General features: G+C 37.5%; 1 protein-coding gene across 2 annotated transcripts in view; it reads right to left on the reverse strand.

Annotated features, from left to right (window-relative positions):
• Nucleotides 1–16,794, reverse strand: part of SASH1 (SAM and SH3 domain containing 1) — a gene marked incomplete at its 5' end in the record, with an annotated part of 533,304 nt that overhangs the window by 434,862 nt on the left and 81,648 nt on the right. The window lies entirely within an intron of this gene.

The following is a 16,794-nucleotide window of genomic DNA, read 5'->3' on the forward strand; positions in this document are numbered from 1 at the left end:
TTCTAAGACAGATAGAAGAGATACATCAAGTCAAATACACTACACTAATGTAGCAACGCGTGGGACCTTGTTTAGAAAACGGATGCTCTTTCTGTGACTATTTGTAACCCTTTTTAAGACTCTTCAAAGCTTAAATAAAATCTGACAGTGTTCTTCCTACCATATATAGAGGTAATGAATCTATCAAGTCTCTTGAGGCAGCCAGCAATTATCTCTGACATTAGATACAACACACTTGCATTTACCCACACAAACATAATTTTAACTACAGGCAAGAATGATTAAAACTTTTGAAGCTATTATGACATAAGGACAGAACAGCTGGAGAAATGAAAAAGCACTGCAAATAGATTTAAAAACTGCGATGTGCTGATTTTCTCCTGATTGCAGTTGTGGCAGTAAGGATATCCATCAAAAGATGTTCAGTGAAGCAGTTTGGCCCGCTCCACCACTGAACAGTTCGTTCACCTGCAGACTCACTAGCTCTTAACAGATTCAATTCCCTCTAGGTCTGGGGCACACCTTCTATGAATATTTTGATACCTCTTTGAACTCACTCTTCCTCAGTCCTTACTCTGACTGCAGGTTCCCCCTGTTCCTAGTTTTACCAATTCTGGCTAAAGAGGGGAAATATTTAATCCCCTCTGTACTCTACAGGGTTTGGAAATTCTAATTCAAACCATAATAATAAAGGTACTGGGATTGCCTACTCTTGTCTAATCTCAGTTTCCAGAATCTGAACATTTCCAGTATTCTAGGGCAGGCAGAATGTCCTGTTTTCTTGTCCTCCAGTTGTCTTTGCACAGGGATGGTTAACAAGCCCTTGAATGCACTGCCTCTCTCTGCCATGTAGAAAGGTTGAGAACTGACAAATATTATTAGTTACTCAGTGATGCTTTCTCAGAAAATTCACTGTCCTTGTCAACTTGGTCAACTTCAAGATACAGCCCAAATTCAGGATCACCCTGCAATGGGTCTCAGGGACAAGCTGTCAAATGCTCCTCTCAGCAGGTAATACATCTGCAGTACAGTCCTGGGCAAGGTTAGATTTGTTCCTGCTGTAACAGGAGATGGAGATCCTGAAGTAAGACAGTGACAGTTTGACAGAGATGTATCTTACTGTCGGTCCTTGAAAATTGGTAGTTTCAGGCCTGTATGAGATATAACTACACAGTGATTTCTGCTGGGCAACCCAGTGAGAAGCTTCCCATCTCTTCCTTTTCATTTTCACCTGTCAAGTGTACATCACAGGAGAAACTTGGCCTGATTTCTCCTTTTTCCTCTTGGAGCAGATATTTACTACAGATAAGCAGCTATTTGTTTCCACATGACTGCATACACTAGCTAGACCTGCTTCGTGAGTAGCTTATAAGCTGTGTGTACAGGTCAGCACCTACCTGTGAGCAAACCCAAAGCTACACAAAAACCACAGGTATTGATGTGCCAAGTCCTGCTCACACCACCTCCAGTATGCTTCAGCACAGGTACAAGTTGAGCCCTAGACCTCTTCCACAGCAGTGCTCGGTCCTGCAGTGAAAAGATGTTATGCATCTAGGACAGTAAATTCCATTTTTACTGTAGTGCTCTCATCTCCATATGGAAATGCCATGCTTTTGAATATACAGGGCCTGTTGTATAGGACTGATACAAATCAGAAACTTTACACTGAGATTGGAGGGCTGGGGTAGAGTGGAAAAAAAAAAAAAAAGGAGCAAAAAAACCCCAAAACCCAAATTCCACAGTGACTACTTGCATGAGACAGCACGTCTACACTATAGGAAAGAAACAGAGCTCTATTTTAAATTACTTTAATTTCTTTCACCCACTCCCTGTAAGTCATGAGTCCTGGAGACCCCTGAAGTCAGAGTTTCCTGGCACTGAAGATCAAGCCTGCTTGGGCTATGCTCACTTTGGAAAATCCCCGATGTCAGCACATGGGAATTTTTCAGGCTTGCTTGAAAAGAGTTGCTTTTCTTCTCAGCTCTACAAGACAGAAGCCTCCCCCACCATTCCACAGTTAGAATTATAAACCCATCATAGTGATATAGATAGTCTGAAATAGATACATATGACCTTACTAAGCCTTCAGAATGTCTATGCTTAAAATTTATTTTGATCACCTCTACAGCTTTCTATTGTTAGAGCATGGTGAAAATTAACAGATTTGATGTATACTGTGAAGGTGCATGTTAACTTTTGTGCCTGACACAGCAACTGGAGGGAGAAGCAGAACAGTAATTAAGGAACTATCTGGATGTTGTGGCAGTGTTAATTAGATACTGCAAAAACTGATTTAGCTCCACAACAATTTTCACTGAGGTAGTCACTTCAAGCACTTCTTAAAGGGGTCTTTCTGTCAGTCATACAAAAAGATCCCTGTTTTGCTTCTTTTTTTTTTTTCTCTGAACTGTCATAACATACTTAAAAACTTGGCACACAAAAGAATGAAGATCAGACTATGCCTCCTCTCATTTTCTCTGCAATCAAAACAAACTCAATACTTGAAAAGTCAGGCCTATATGTCTTGTGCAGAACATGTCCCAGTGTAGCCATATTTAATTAGTGAATGATGTAACATACTAGGACAAAGCAAAAGTTCAGTCACTGCTTCCACTCTATTCCTCAGAGGTGATCCAGATAAAAAACCAAAAGTTTTTAAGAAATCTAAATATTTTCCACTGTTAGAGAAAAGGAAACAGATCTAAGAAAGCAAGACAGATTTCTGCAGGAGAATAAAATTGTCAGGCTTCTAGTTCTTACGTACCAAGCGTGCAAGATATGTCATGTCCACAAATTGTTGCACTTGTAGCTGGCATTTTAGAATGAATTAGGTGGGTGGATGGTTAAATGACAACAAGTACTGTATATCTTTAGCCCTCAAGGAAGAGAGTACTTCAGATCTCCTTAACATGTCTTTTTTTCCCTCCTTTTAGGTAATAAATTTTTCCAGGAAAAGGTCAGGCCAGTGTGACAGAAAATCACTCTGATCTGAAGGCTGTTAGGAGTAATGAAAGTAACATATCCTGCTATATTCAGCCAGGCTGGATTCGTGCAGAAACCTGCACAATGCAAAAACACAGGAGGATGTGAGTTGGAAAAAAAAGCAATTAAACCCCCCCCCCCCCCCCCAACCACTAAAGACAAACAAATAATAATAAAAAATAATTAAAATAAATAAAAATAAAGAAAAGCAAGAAACAAAACCCCTGCAAAGAAAGTTTTACCAAAGCCACAACCAGCAAGGGAAGGAAAGAGACAATGGCACTTGTTTTTGAATACAAAGCCTCCTATATCTATTCTAGCACAACTTTCTACCATTTTTCCACATAAAAACAGCTACTTCTTTAGACTATTTTAGAACAAGTTGCAGTAAATGCATTTTTGAATGGCGGTAAACCTTTCAAAAAGCATGGGGGTGCATCTGTGAGGTGAGTTGCATCTCTTTCCTTAAAATGTGTTGACTAGAAGAGGGGTGCTAATGCCGAGGGAAGATAAGCAGTGGCAGGTTTAAAGCTCATGATAATGCACTGATCTAGCTCCAAAACATGTACAATAAAGCTTCTTCGAAGACTTATTTCATTGCATTCTTTACCGAACAAGGAAATCTCCTCTAATCTGCAAGTAAAGGAAATGACAAGTGTGAACAAAAAAATGAACTGGTTACAGACTATTCAACCTTAGATTATATTATTCTGAACTGTTAATTAAACTCTTTTTATAGCTCTCTCCTGAGTCTGCCTGGGGCTATACCTTTAAATTACCTTTTAATGGGAAATTGATGTGAACAGCATGCAGCCACAAGACCAGGGAAATGTGTCCCCATTCTTAGGATGTCTGCTGTGCACATCAATGGACATGAGGGGTTCATGTAGAACTGCTACCTCTATTCTTGGCTGAGTGAGGAGACAGCCAATTAATTGGTTGTCAGGAAATGCATACAGCACTGTAACACTTGGATGGAAAATGAGAAAGAGCATACAAATCAGAAAAAAGAATACAAGATAAGCAGGTCAACTATCATAAAAAGTGTGAAAAGGAAAAATAGCTACTGGAAACAGATGAACACAACAGTGGCTCAAACTTTCAATTCGCTGTATTTATACTGACGTAAGTTTGGCCAAAATGTTTATACAATGACATAAACCATACTGTGATATATTCTGGACTATTTCCAAAAGCTTGATTTACATTTAGAAGATAACCCCTGGTAGCACATGTCAGATGAATGGTGTAAATGAGATTATTGATATGATAAACTGTTACAAAAGAAAACTGAGAGAAAAAGCAATGGCTTTATGTTATAGTTTTAAGTTAGGAATGTAAGGTAACACTAAAGGGGTTATGGGGTTTTGTTTCATTATTATGTCTGTCTTTTTTTGCAGAAAACACAGGTCTGATACAGCCCATAGCTTTAGCATCTTCAAGCTCTTGTCAAACACAGCATTTCCTGCTGGGTCTAGCCTGAGAAAATCCAGGCAAAATACAAGGATATAAAATGCAAGGTATGAATTTATACCCATAAAAAGGCAAACTGAGTCAAATAGGTCATTAATCGAATGAAACAAAATCAGCCTAAATTCTTCCCTCATGTTCCATCATAGAAATACCAGCTTTCACACATGGTACAAATGTATTCAGGGGAAGTCTAACTTGGAATAACAGGACTGGCAGAAAACATTTAGAATTCTACAATCTAAAGAAAGACAACGGTCACCATTTTTGAACAAAACAAAAACTATGTGAAGAAAATCACCATATGACACATAAATGGTCAAAGTCTTGATTGAACTTCAGCAGTGATATAAATCAGAATAGCTATGATGGGACCTGAATTCGTGACACAATTACAGATCAGGTCAGTGCCCCACTGCTCAGACATCCCTGGGACTGGGGAAGTGAAAATATAATAGCTCCAAGGAACAATTACTGAAACAGTGATTTTAAAAATATGTATTTAGCTACATTAAATTATTCTACTCTTACCTGATAAACTACCATGTAGTATAAAAACCAAAAGCCAGTGCATTTTTCCAGAGTTTCAGGACAGACTTTACATTTTACTAATGAAACCAAAACCATAAACCTAAAAATCTTGTTAAAGTTTCAATCACATAGAAGTTGATATTTAGACAAATATCAAGAATAACTGCATCAATGCAACATCATGCTGTGCACTGCTGTTTTTCATCATTTCTAAACAATCATCACAATTTTAACTAAGAAGCAAGAAGCTAATCACATTCAGTAGAGCAGAAGCAGGCCTAAGATCACAAGCCTAGGCATCTTGGTTCTGCAATCTAAAACAGCATTAAGGATGTATTACAATGTCTACTTCATTAAGTATTTCTTAAATAGCACCCACATCTTTGGTTTGAATACACATGGGCTGATCACAAGATTAGAAAAGCAGATAATCCAGCATTTCATAACCAAAATCTTATCCTCCTTTTTTCCTCCTAAAGCAGAGCCAGCAGGAAAGGGAGTAATGATTTGCTATTCCAACAGGTTATCAGCTAATTGATATAGTCTTATTGGGCAGAAGCAGCAAGGAGGGAATGGTAGGAATGGGTCAGATCCTGCTGACTCAACACAGATTGAAAAAAAAGCCCCTGTATTTGAAGCAGGAAGGCAAATTACTCACAATGGATAAATTCCATCCCATTTCCTCAAAGAAAAGGAATGTGATATTCGCATGCAAATTACATCCTCATGAATGATCATTTCCATAGTGTATTTCAGGATGTTGACATGTTACCTGATCTTTAAAATTCCTGAATATGACTGTCTTGAACCATATTTGTCTCTCCTGACATTATACTCCAATTGCCAAGAAACAGCATTTCTCTTAAGAGAACTTCAGCAAAGATAAACATGTAGCACATAATAAAACGTTAGGGGCTGATTTCCCCTCCTAAGAAAGATGTGTTCTTCTTGGGAAGGTCATTGACCATCCAAAAGATCACAATAAGCCATGGGCAATTGGCTAAGGTTTTAGCCTACCTAGTAATTTTGAAGCAGGTAAGTGGAATGTTTTACCACACAAAATCTACAATGCACAGCTGGAAACAAAAGAGTAAGTACAGAGCTTTTAGACTTCCAAGTGGTTAAAGGTACAAAGAGGCATCAAAAAGGATGTAAACATACCTTGTCACAATTTAAGAGAAGTAATTTAAAATGGATCCTTTTCATGGAGGGGTTATTCGGAGTGGAGTCTAACTCTTAAACAACATGATTTTGCTGTTTAAGTGCCATGCCCACTCCTGCTGATAAAATGCCACAAGGGGAAAAGAAATCTTTACAGCAGACAAACAGCTTTGCCAGTGGCAACACTGAAAAAGTAACTGTTAATAGTCCATTGGTTACTATTTAACAAATTGCTGAATTATACTTTTTTTTTTAAACTCAGCTCTAGTATCAAACTACTTTAAAATGTAATCAAGCATAGTTAATTACTGTCAATTACTTTTTCTTACACTGTGTATAGTTGGCACATATTGAACAAAATGATTGCTAAAACACATTCTCACTCCTCTCCCTGGGAAAGACAAAGAAGATTCAAGGATCCGAGAAGGAAAAGAAGCTGCTGCTGGCTACTGTTTCAAATTGTCCTGTGTCACTCTCCCATTCTGCTGAATAAATGCAAGATACAGAATGAAAAATATTACTGATATTCCCCGTGCACCAAAGCAGAACACACAATTTACTTGTGTACATTTTTCTTGGGTTTGAATGCTGATTCCACAGAGCCTTCACAATAAATTTTCCATTTGTTTTCCTTATGGAGAGAAAGATTGAAGGAAGGAAAAGGAGGGAGAAGGGATACACAGACTACCTACAAAAATAACAGAAAACCCTTCAAACTAAAAGCTCACCATTTCAGGCAGCTTTTAGTCAGGATAAATACAAAGCACAATACTCACTCATCATCACACTTGTGAAATATTTCTTAAAAAATCCTACCTATTCTCTTCCCTCAAAATCCTCTGCTGTCACATCTACAAGAGATTGAAAATAGTGTAGGCAACGCATTATTGCAGAACTATTCATAACCTTGAATTTTACAGTTTAGTGTCAAATGTTAGGAATATACCTTGGTTCATAAATATTTTTCCACACATTGTATCATGCATACTACTCTACACATACTATTTCTAATAACATTTATTTTTAAGCATGATTTACAGAGACACACAACTGTAGAATGCATATTTTTAAAGAGAACATGTGAAAACTTTAGAACCCACAGTGTTGAAAGGCTGCCCTCAGAAAGGATTGTTCCAGGATGAAGGCAGTTACAGCCTAACAAGTAAGGAGAGTATGCATCCTCAGGCACCTCACATGTCACAAATATACTCCATTCTTCCCTCTCCTCCTCCCAGGTGCCAGCATAGATGCTCAGAGTTACAGTCTCCTACTAAACAATGTGTTTGGATGTCATGACAGTTCAGGCATTTCTTCTTTTTACACAGTGATGTCACAGACTGGTTTAGAACACGTACAACTTTGGTCTGGTATCTTCAATGGCCATGTTAAAAACAGCAGCTAACGAAAATATCAAGAGGAGAACAATAACCTGAATTCGCGATTAGTGTCCAGGTACTTTTTGAATCCCTCATGGTTCAATGAACCCTCATTTGGTTCAGAAATGCTCACAAGTACCACAGTTTTCTCAGGTGATATTCAATTTAAGTAACAGTTTATTGACTTGATAGGCTACATAAATCTTTAATTAAAATAATATATTTAGATTAACTTTCTTTATCCTAATGTATTATCTGACTCTTTCTGCTACACACAAGGGGAAAGGTGAAGGAGGTATGCAATACTAAAGGGTTTACCCTCATTCCACATTACACATTTTAAGATTGATACCTGAGGGACTTCAGTAACTGCATAATAAAACATGGCAGAAAGCCCAACAATAGTGCCATTACACGAAAATAGTCTTAGGCACTAGAGGGAGCATCTGCCTTTACAGTCACTAAACAAATGTTTCCATGTCCTTACAACATATTCCATATTATGAGCAAAAATAATTTTGCGTGTTGTGTATAAAGTACAAGTCCTACCTTTCCAATGAAAAACTAATAAAAGAAATACCAATATTACAGAACCATCACTTTCAATAAATGTGCCTTCTTATCTTTAACTTATTCAACCATAATTTTAAATTATTTTCTTAAATTTCAAGTAAACTTTTTTGCACAATTATCTAAATAGCCTGACAGTGTTAGAATAGTTAGTGGCTTGCCCTATTCAGGAAATGAAAGCAATGACATTTTATTTTAAGGACACAGCTTCAGACTTCTGCAGACATCCACATCTTGGCTAGCTGCCTAGACTCACCATGAGAGAAGAGCATTTCTGAGCTGTGATTCACCTGACCAGCTCTAGACATCTGTCTGAGGATTACTGTGTGAATCCTACTCCCCAAATACCACTTCTATGAACTGCAAAAGTAGCTGAATTCACATGTGGATGTGTACACCACAGATAATTAGCTCACAGGATTTCCACCCAAAAACAAACAGAACACGCTAAGAAAAAATATGCATAGCAACACCAGTGATTGTAAACTGGGTGGGATTGTACAGTGGATCACAGTGGCTGGTTACCTGGAGTGTACTGGCACCATGAACTTATTGTACATTTTCTAGTACTGTAAAACTCTTCATTCCTGCTACATGTAACAGATTCAGTTAGGAAAGTGATGATACAAAGAGCAGAAATCCCTTATTACAGCCTGTAAGAAAAAAGACAACTTGGACACCTACCAAGTTTGCATACAGAACCATTTGAAATACTAATATATTTTCATCCCCTTAGAGTGATGGGAAACAAAGTATCTTCCACCTATGGTTCTCTTTAATGCTCAGCCTTGCTATGAATTCCCTTGCTCACCTTCAAGATAGCCCCCAGCTCTCTGCCTGTCTGGATGCTGCTAACTGAAACACTGCTAAGAATCACAGCTTAGTTAACCATGGCAGTTTAGTAGCCATGGTTTTAATATCAGGAATTATGCTTCCAGACTTTGTGCCAAGCCCTGAACCAGGAAATGCTATTTTCAAATGCATCAAATTGGTACTGCTGCAGTCAAGGATATTAAATGATATAATTTTAGCTTCTTGTGTGGTTTTTTTACTGTTATCTACAACAATCAGCCATGTAAGACAGGATTTAAATTTTGGGAAGAAATATCTCCACTTACATCCTCTAAACAAAGTACAGTGGTTCTCTGGAATTTTTATTAGAAAGCCCCTTTCTTCTTCCCCTTGGCACAAAGGTCCTTGCTCATTGTGAAGGACGATGCATCACAAAGGCAAAATTACCACTGTTTTTTCAGTTATTCTTCCAAATTTACAAAGCAAATTGATCTCCAAATCGGACTTTTACTGAAAGAAGGTAAGAGACCAACAGCCTCCAAAATCTGCTAATAAGGTTCAAATCTGGAAGATCTCACAAACGCACTAGTTTTGACTCTAATAAAGCTGAATATAAATTATTGTTCCAAAAGGAGCTGAGCACCTGTAAATTTCAGATCTCTTTGAAAACATTTCTTTTTGCATTTCAAACATTTTTGCAGTACTGTAGCAAAGCCTCCATAAAACTAACAAAAACATTTATCTTTCAAGCAATACTTAAAAAGTATATAGAAAAATCACAAAAATAAAGCTTAAAAGGTAATATGTTGAAAATACAGCCAAGATACAGGGTTTCAGAATATAAATATATATATTTGGTACTGCAGTAATAAGGCAGCTGGAAATTCCCTCAGCACTGAGGTTTGTTAGTCACAAAGACTGTCTGAACTGCAGGGTACCTGACCTGAGCATGTATGGGTGGAGGGAAAAATAAGTAAATAAAGAAGGGACAACACGATTAGAAGGAATTACTGTATAGTCTAGACTTGTCCCAACATGAAGCTAGGGCATTACAAAACTAATAATTTAAAGATTAGCAGAGGTGAAGAAATAGGCTTTCATCTTTTTCACTTTCTCCATTCACTCAGTGTGAGCGTCCGCACAAACAAACAAAATGCCCAGTTCCCTCATGTTAAGTACACAATATATTCCTCCCTGTGCAAGAGAGCAATCTGTTTTTAAAGTGTTATGTGAACTCAAATTTACCTGCCAGAAGATGTGTATTTTGAGCAACTAAGACCCACAGAAATTCAAATCTTTGACTCCTGGGTATGTGGGAGACATACTGTTGGCCCCTGTGAGCCTTAAAGCAGAAGTGGTAACACACTGCAAGGATGAAACAACCGTGGAATCAGATAACCCCATTTTTTCTCCTTGTGAAACAAAAGTTCCAGTGATCAGTAACACTGTACTATGGAGGCAGAACACTTTAAGCCTAGGAAATTACCCCTTCCCATTGCTACCTGGTTTTAAAAAGGAGGCACAACTCCTTCAGTAACAACTTCCTAAAGACTTGAATATTTTGCTCTCTAAAATATCTGAATTTTGAAAAAGCATTTAAAAAGACATGTATGAAAAGTGATTGGTTCTGATCCATAAGCTTCATTCTGTTTAACTGGGACCACAAACATTAACAGCTATATCCTGTGTTGGGTGAACTAAAAAATATAACAGACCACACTCAGTCTAGGACAATGAAGAAACAAAAGTCATGTTTATGTATCCAAGATGTATCAAACAGTTTAAAGGATGCTTAATAACTCACATTAGTTCCTTCCCCTAGTTACCAGGACAGTCTCACCCCCAAAGGAGCCACAGCAATGTTTGTTTGGTCCACAGGCTTCCTCCCAAACACAATGCATTGTACATCACGTGAGAGGGAAGACTACAGATTACATACATCACTTCTCTCCTCCTCCATCCCTTGTGCTTTGTGGAGTAAGGGGGACAAAAAATACTTTGTAGAAATTGAATTCCTTCCATGTTTCAAAAACAAAGCTTCAGCTATACAGGCAAGCTCTAATTTTTTTTTTTTTTTAAATTTAACAGTAAAATCTGCTAAGGCTGTATTCTCTTCAGAAGGTTACAGATAGTTACATTTTTTTAAGCTCTGAAAATACACAGTAAAGCCCCCTGAACTATTTCCTTTACAAACTGTGGAACACTTGTTGTAGCAGAAGCAATCCATAAATATGTATTACTACTCTATAAATATGAATTGTGTTACAGATGACAAAAACAACTGAATAGAAGACCTCATAATTGGTAAGGGCCTTTATTTAAAAAGGAAAAAAACTCCATGTAATTCCACAAGGAATTACTTTACATGTATGGAAAGATAGTACAGCAAAATATTTTCTAGTTCGTCATACTTGAACATAGCAATTGTGGGTTTTGGGTTGTTTTGTTGGGTTGGGCTTTCACCTATCTATTTATTTATGTTTGCATTTTTTTTTTTTGAATTTTTTCTTTAAAGTTCTGTTTAGTTTAAGGTGAGGCAAAAGGAGTGCAGAATGAGCTGCTTGTGTTGTTGGGAGAAGGACAGTAGATAGGGCAGTTTTGTATCCATCCAGACGATTACAGCGCTCATGCAAGTCATAGCACCTTGCACCTCAATTATTGTAGTATTTTTCTTTCTAAGGCTGGCAAATGCAACAATGCTCAGTTGTGATCACTTCCTGAAGCTATTGCCTTGAGTATGCCATCCACACATTGTATCTCACATTTTCTATTACACTGAAAGAAGTGTAGAACCATGACTGTAATTTTGTGCAAGTTCTTCCTCTCGAGCAAGCTAATCAGCTGTTTGAAGTCTGGCTGTATTCATAAATACAAGAAAAAAAAAATTAGTTGGTTGAACTTCCCTTAGAAAAATATGTAGTTTTTCAAATCTATTCTTCCCATCTAAAATGTTCCCAATTTAAGAAGATATCTACAGATCAGCCAGAAGCAGCACACTCCTCAAACACTGGGCAGAGTCACTGGTGAAAGAATCCCCAGCTGTTCAGCACTGAGCTGATGTGAGCTGTTGGAAGAGTCACACACTGGCCCATTAGTTTAGGCTATGGAATCCTGGATGTTAAGTGAAAACACCAGCAACCTGAATCAACAGAGAGGAAGAAAAGACCTGAAGCCCAAGACTCACCATCTAGAAAAATTAATTTACTAGCACTTTGCTTTAGTGGATAATTAGAAGGCAGAGAACAGATTGTGTATAACTTTTAAAGTAGAATTCAAGAGTGATAATATCAGTAAATGGCAATTATTTCTTATTTTAAAAATAGAGAGAATAAACAAGGCTATAATGAAAGAAGGATACTCATTACTGGGAATATCACCTGTACCTCAGTTCATCTATTAAACATTATCCAGATGTGTATTTTTTTATGCAAAATGGTGCCTTATAGACATTGAAGATCTCTAAGCAAATTACTGCCATGTGTTGCAGGCTGCTTTGCCAAGGGTGAGAGTGTAAGACTAAGAATCATAATATAAGCATGGTATATAGATGGGGATTTTCAAATTCAAATCACCTCCGTGCCCAAGAACACAGCCTTCAGTCTCTTCACCCTGTGTCTGGTATCATTTGTAAAGGTCATTATACCTCCATTCCCAGGGTTAAGCCTGAAGAATCTCCAACCCACAAGGCAAGTTTTGAGCAAATGCGGAGCTGCAACCTGGAGAATCCAGCTCAAAGTGAGCTATTCTACTCCAGAAAGAAAACTGTAAAAAAGGCAATAACTTCAATTGCAGGAGAAACTTGTGAGTTGTTCTAACATCCTTATGCATATTCCATCCATGTAGCTTTACAAATGAAAAGTGACATTTCAGACACAGGAAGAGATCTCCAATACTTCATAACATCTACCATTCTTTCATTATTTTTTCCACACAAAATTACTCCAGACTAGGGAGCTCTTTAGAAAAGCATGAAAAACACGAGGCAGGCTACAGAGAAGGGCCATCATCAAGAATATTACAAAAAAGTGACACTGTCACAGACTGTGACTGTCTCTTCCATGTAGAGCCTCTTAGGAGTGTAAAGGAAGCAGGCAGTCCAGTTAGAACCCTGTCTTTCTAAGGAACCACCTATCCTCTTGTGGCAGAGGAAGGTTTGGGCTGCACATCTTCAATTTTCAGGAGAAAAACAAGCACTGCCATCTCAATATAACGTATCACTTCTGTTTAATATTCTGCAATTTAAATGAAAACAACAGCAGACTTTGAAATTCAGTAACCTGAGGTTCTAAATTAATGAACACAGGATGATGAGACAGGAATATAAATGAAAGGTCTCAACACTAGAATTCCCACAAATAAAGATCCAAAGATTTGAGAAACAATTTACAGAAATACCTGATTGTTTCACTGATATTCTTCAGTAAGGACTGGAAATATAGTGCTATTTTCTGGCAAACCACTGATGTGGATCTTTATTGAAACTAAGTGTTTTATTACAAAATGAAAAGATAATTTACTGGGAGTTTATGAGTAAGAAATTATTTTACACTTTCTAATATCCCTCCCACCCAAACACTATAAATGTCCCATTGTTCTTCTGAGAGCATGTCTCTGGTGGAATATAAAGATGGTGCTTACAGCAGCATTTTGAGACAGTTAGTAGTTAATCATATGTAAAAGTGTTTAAAAACTAGGGAACCAAGTAATTTTTAAACCTCCCTCATGCATCCTGTAATTGTGCCATGGGAGTCTGATAGCCTGATGAATACTGGGTCAAAGTTTTGCAGAACACATAGTGTTTAGGTGACTGAGTAGGTAACATAGTAATAACAGCATGAAAATTACAAGGAGAAAAGGCTTAAGGAAAAGCCTTACAGGAAATGTAGACATGTGTAAACATGTCCCTCAGCCAGGAAAAAGAACCCAGAGTTCTAGAACTCAAGTGTCAGGGCAGACTCACAGAACACAAGAAGGGCAAGCACTGTATGCTGCATTTAACATACCTTCTTACTATCATATTGAAATGGATACAAGACTTGTCTCCAGCATCTCATGAGATTTCTCCTGTTCATCTATCAGAACTGACTGCCACTTCGTTTCTTGATTCTTTGGACTCCCATTTGATTCCTGTTCTGGGCTGGTCTCATGGCCACTCAAACAGATGCAACATAGCCTGCAGCTCTTACATATTCAAACCCTAATTAGAAAACCAGAGTGGAAGGCAAGACATTCTTTCACAGGAGCAGATCTACTATGGTGACCAGAGAACCCCTGTTAATCACCATTAAAGGATGACCTTTATGTTCTGAACAAAGTCTGTGGATTTTGTCCCATGTGGAGTCCATTATGAAGGAGTTTTACCTTATCTGTCTTAAGCAATGGCTTTAGGGACTTACCCATTCTCAGACTCAACAGGAAGGCAGAAGTCAGGCAACCTGGCATTAGCCCTATCATCATATCACTAAAGTTGCTGGTCATCATAGTGCTTGGTGTAAGATTGATGATCCTGATCATCCTGCATTTCATTAAAAAAAACCAACAAAACCAGCCCAAACACTCACCCCCAAAATAAACAAAACACCAAAAAAAAACCAAAACCAAAAATTATCCCCAAACTCACCTTTGTACAATAAGGGTGACAATCCCCAAAACATTTAGACTCTGTCCCTATTTCTGCTGGGAGAAGCCTGAGAGGGTGAGTTTTGTTGGTTTACTTCAAGCACACCACAGTTGGCAGTGCAGCTCCATTGGCTCAGTGTCAGAAACGTGACTCCTTGGCTGCCTGCTCCTCCCAAACATGAAAAGAATTGTATTATTTCAAAAATCAAAAAAGCCTTTGAAACCAGACTGATTCCCCTACTACATGAGGCAACAAAACACAGTGCCTCAGTCTCCTCCTGAAATCACTTATATTTTGAGCACAACTTAATCCAAAGTTGTTTTTCTATGACTAACTTGTTGAAATGAAAATTCTAACGTTTTAGTATGAGTTACCTATAAAGACTGTGAACCACATTCACTGACTTGCCCAAGAAGGAACAAGGGACAAAGAGAAGCCTAAATTCAAAACTAATTCACTTGGGGTGTTGGAAGTCCTGTCAACATTACAATGTGAAGTTTTGAAATTTAATAGCACAGCTATATACATAAAGCCACACAAATACATTTTTTCCTTTTTTTCCATATTTTACAATATTTTTAATGTGTCAAAACCTAGAATTATTCTTTCTGGACATCAGTATGCCTGATAATCTTTGCAAAGTATCTGGCTCTTAAGTGTGGAAACTAATTTTTCAACTTGTACAGCACTGGAAAAAAAAAACAGCTTGCACCATTTATTCTTTACTTTTCACATTTTGTGAATAAAAGGAAGGAAAATCTGTAATAATAATATTCAGAATATCATATTCAGAACTTTGGAAATGCAAAAGAGAACAGGTCTAAAATCTGACCAGGTCACACAGAAGTGAAAAATACGTCTCTACTTACTGCTCAGCTGGCAAACCCACTGTTTGTGTGAATGCCAAACAAAATTAAATAATATTCATTTGGAAGCTATTCAGGGTTTAGTTTCACATGATTATAATGAATTAAATGCAGACAGGATTCACAGCATCAAAGTACTCAATCAAAACAAAACAATGAGAAAATAGGCAAGCATACTTGATGATTTAAATATGAACAATTCTATCACAAAGCAAATAATTTTCAGTGACACAGCTGGGGGAAGATAGGTAAAACCCCCTACATTAAACACTTGGCCTTTTAGCTTTCTTGCACCTACTGTAGAATGAACACCATTTGTTTGAAAACGTACATTAAAAAGTGAAATGGACTTGATTGACAGAGAGGGACAGGGATTAAAATCCCCAAGGTTTACTAGCCTAAAGGCAGCCATGACAAACTGCTGCCAGTTGCCCAAAGCCTGCACAGCTACTCAAGCACACAATCCTCAAAATAGTCATATGTGGCTGAGGACAATCCCTGCTGTGCAGAGCTGAATTTCAAACTGGGCTCAAGAGAAGGGAAAACATCAACACAATCACACACCAGTCACTCACATCTTACATTCATTATCAGGTTTTTCAAAGGAATCCCCAAGGCAGCTATATTTCACAGAATTGAAGGTTTAAAATAAAAGGAAAAGAAAACCAAAGCAACTCCCTCTACTCAAAACTGTATTTATTCTAGTTTATAAATGGGCAATAAAACATATGAAATAAAATTGCTCCAGTAGACTTCAAGACAAAAATGTTTTTTTGGAAAGTGAAAAATAAATATTAAGAGAATACATAACAAGAATAGCACTGCCACGAGGCAATTGAATGTCATCCAATATACATGTTCTTAGCAAATACTTATAGTACATATATACTTATATACGCACTTATAGTATACTTTCCAGGAAAGCCTGCAAAGAAATTTTGGTCTGCTTTACGGAAAGCTTAGCTACCCATCTTGCCCCTTTCCTCTGTGAAAATTCCATGTATCACTGCAAGTAAATACCAAGTAACAGCAGTAGGATGTGATAGGTTAATGTCTTCTAATTTCGATTACTTCAGCAGAACTGATGTGTGAAGAAATGAAAGTCTGTGCATTAGACAGATTAATAGAGTCTAGGATAAATAAAATACACAATTAGACAACTGTTTAAATTAAGAAGAGAATTTGCAGAGAGCAGGGCACATCGCCACTCACATGAATGTAATCTACTGATTTTTTGTGTGTTTTCTGGTGTCAGACTGATATTTTCTTTATTAGGGTACCTTGAAAAGGATTGGAAGAAATTAATAAAGACTTCAGAAGGATTTATGTGTATTTTACTGATCTAATGTGCTTCAAGAAAGCCAGTACTAGCCAAAAATAAGGCAACATTCAGTAGCTCATGCAGAGAGTAAGCAATCAAAACGCA

This window comes from Coloeus monedula, assembly GCF_965178545.1.
Source record: "Coloeus monedula genome assembly, chromosome: 2".
Taxonomy (NCBI): Eukaryota; Metazoa; Chordata; class Aves; order Passeriformes; family Corvidae; genus Coloeus; species Coloeus monedula.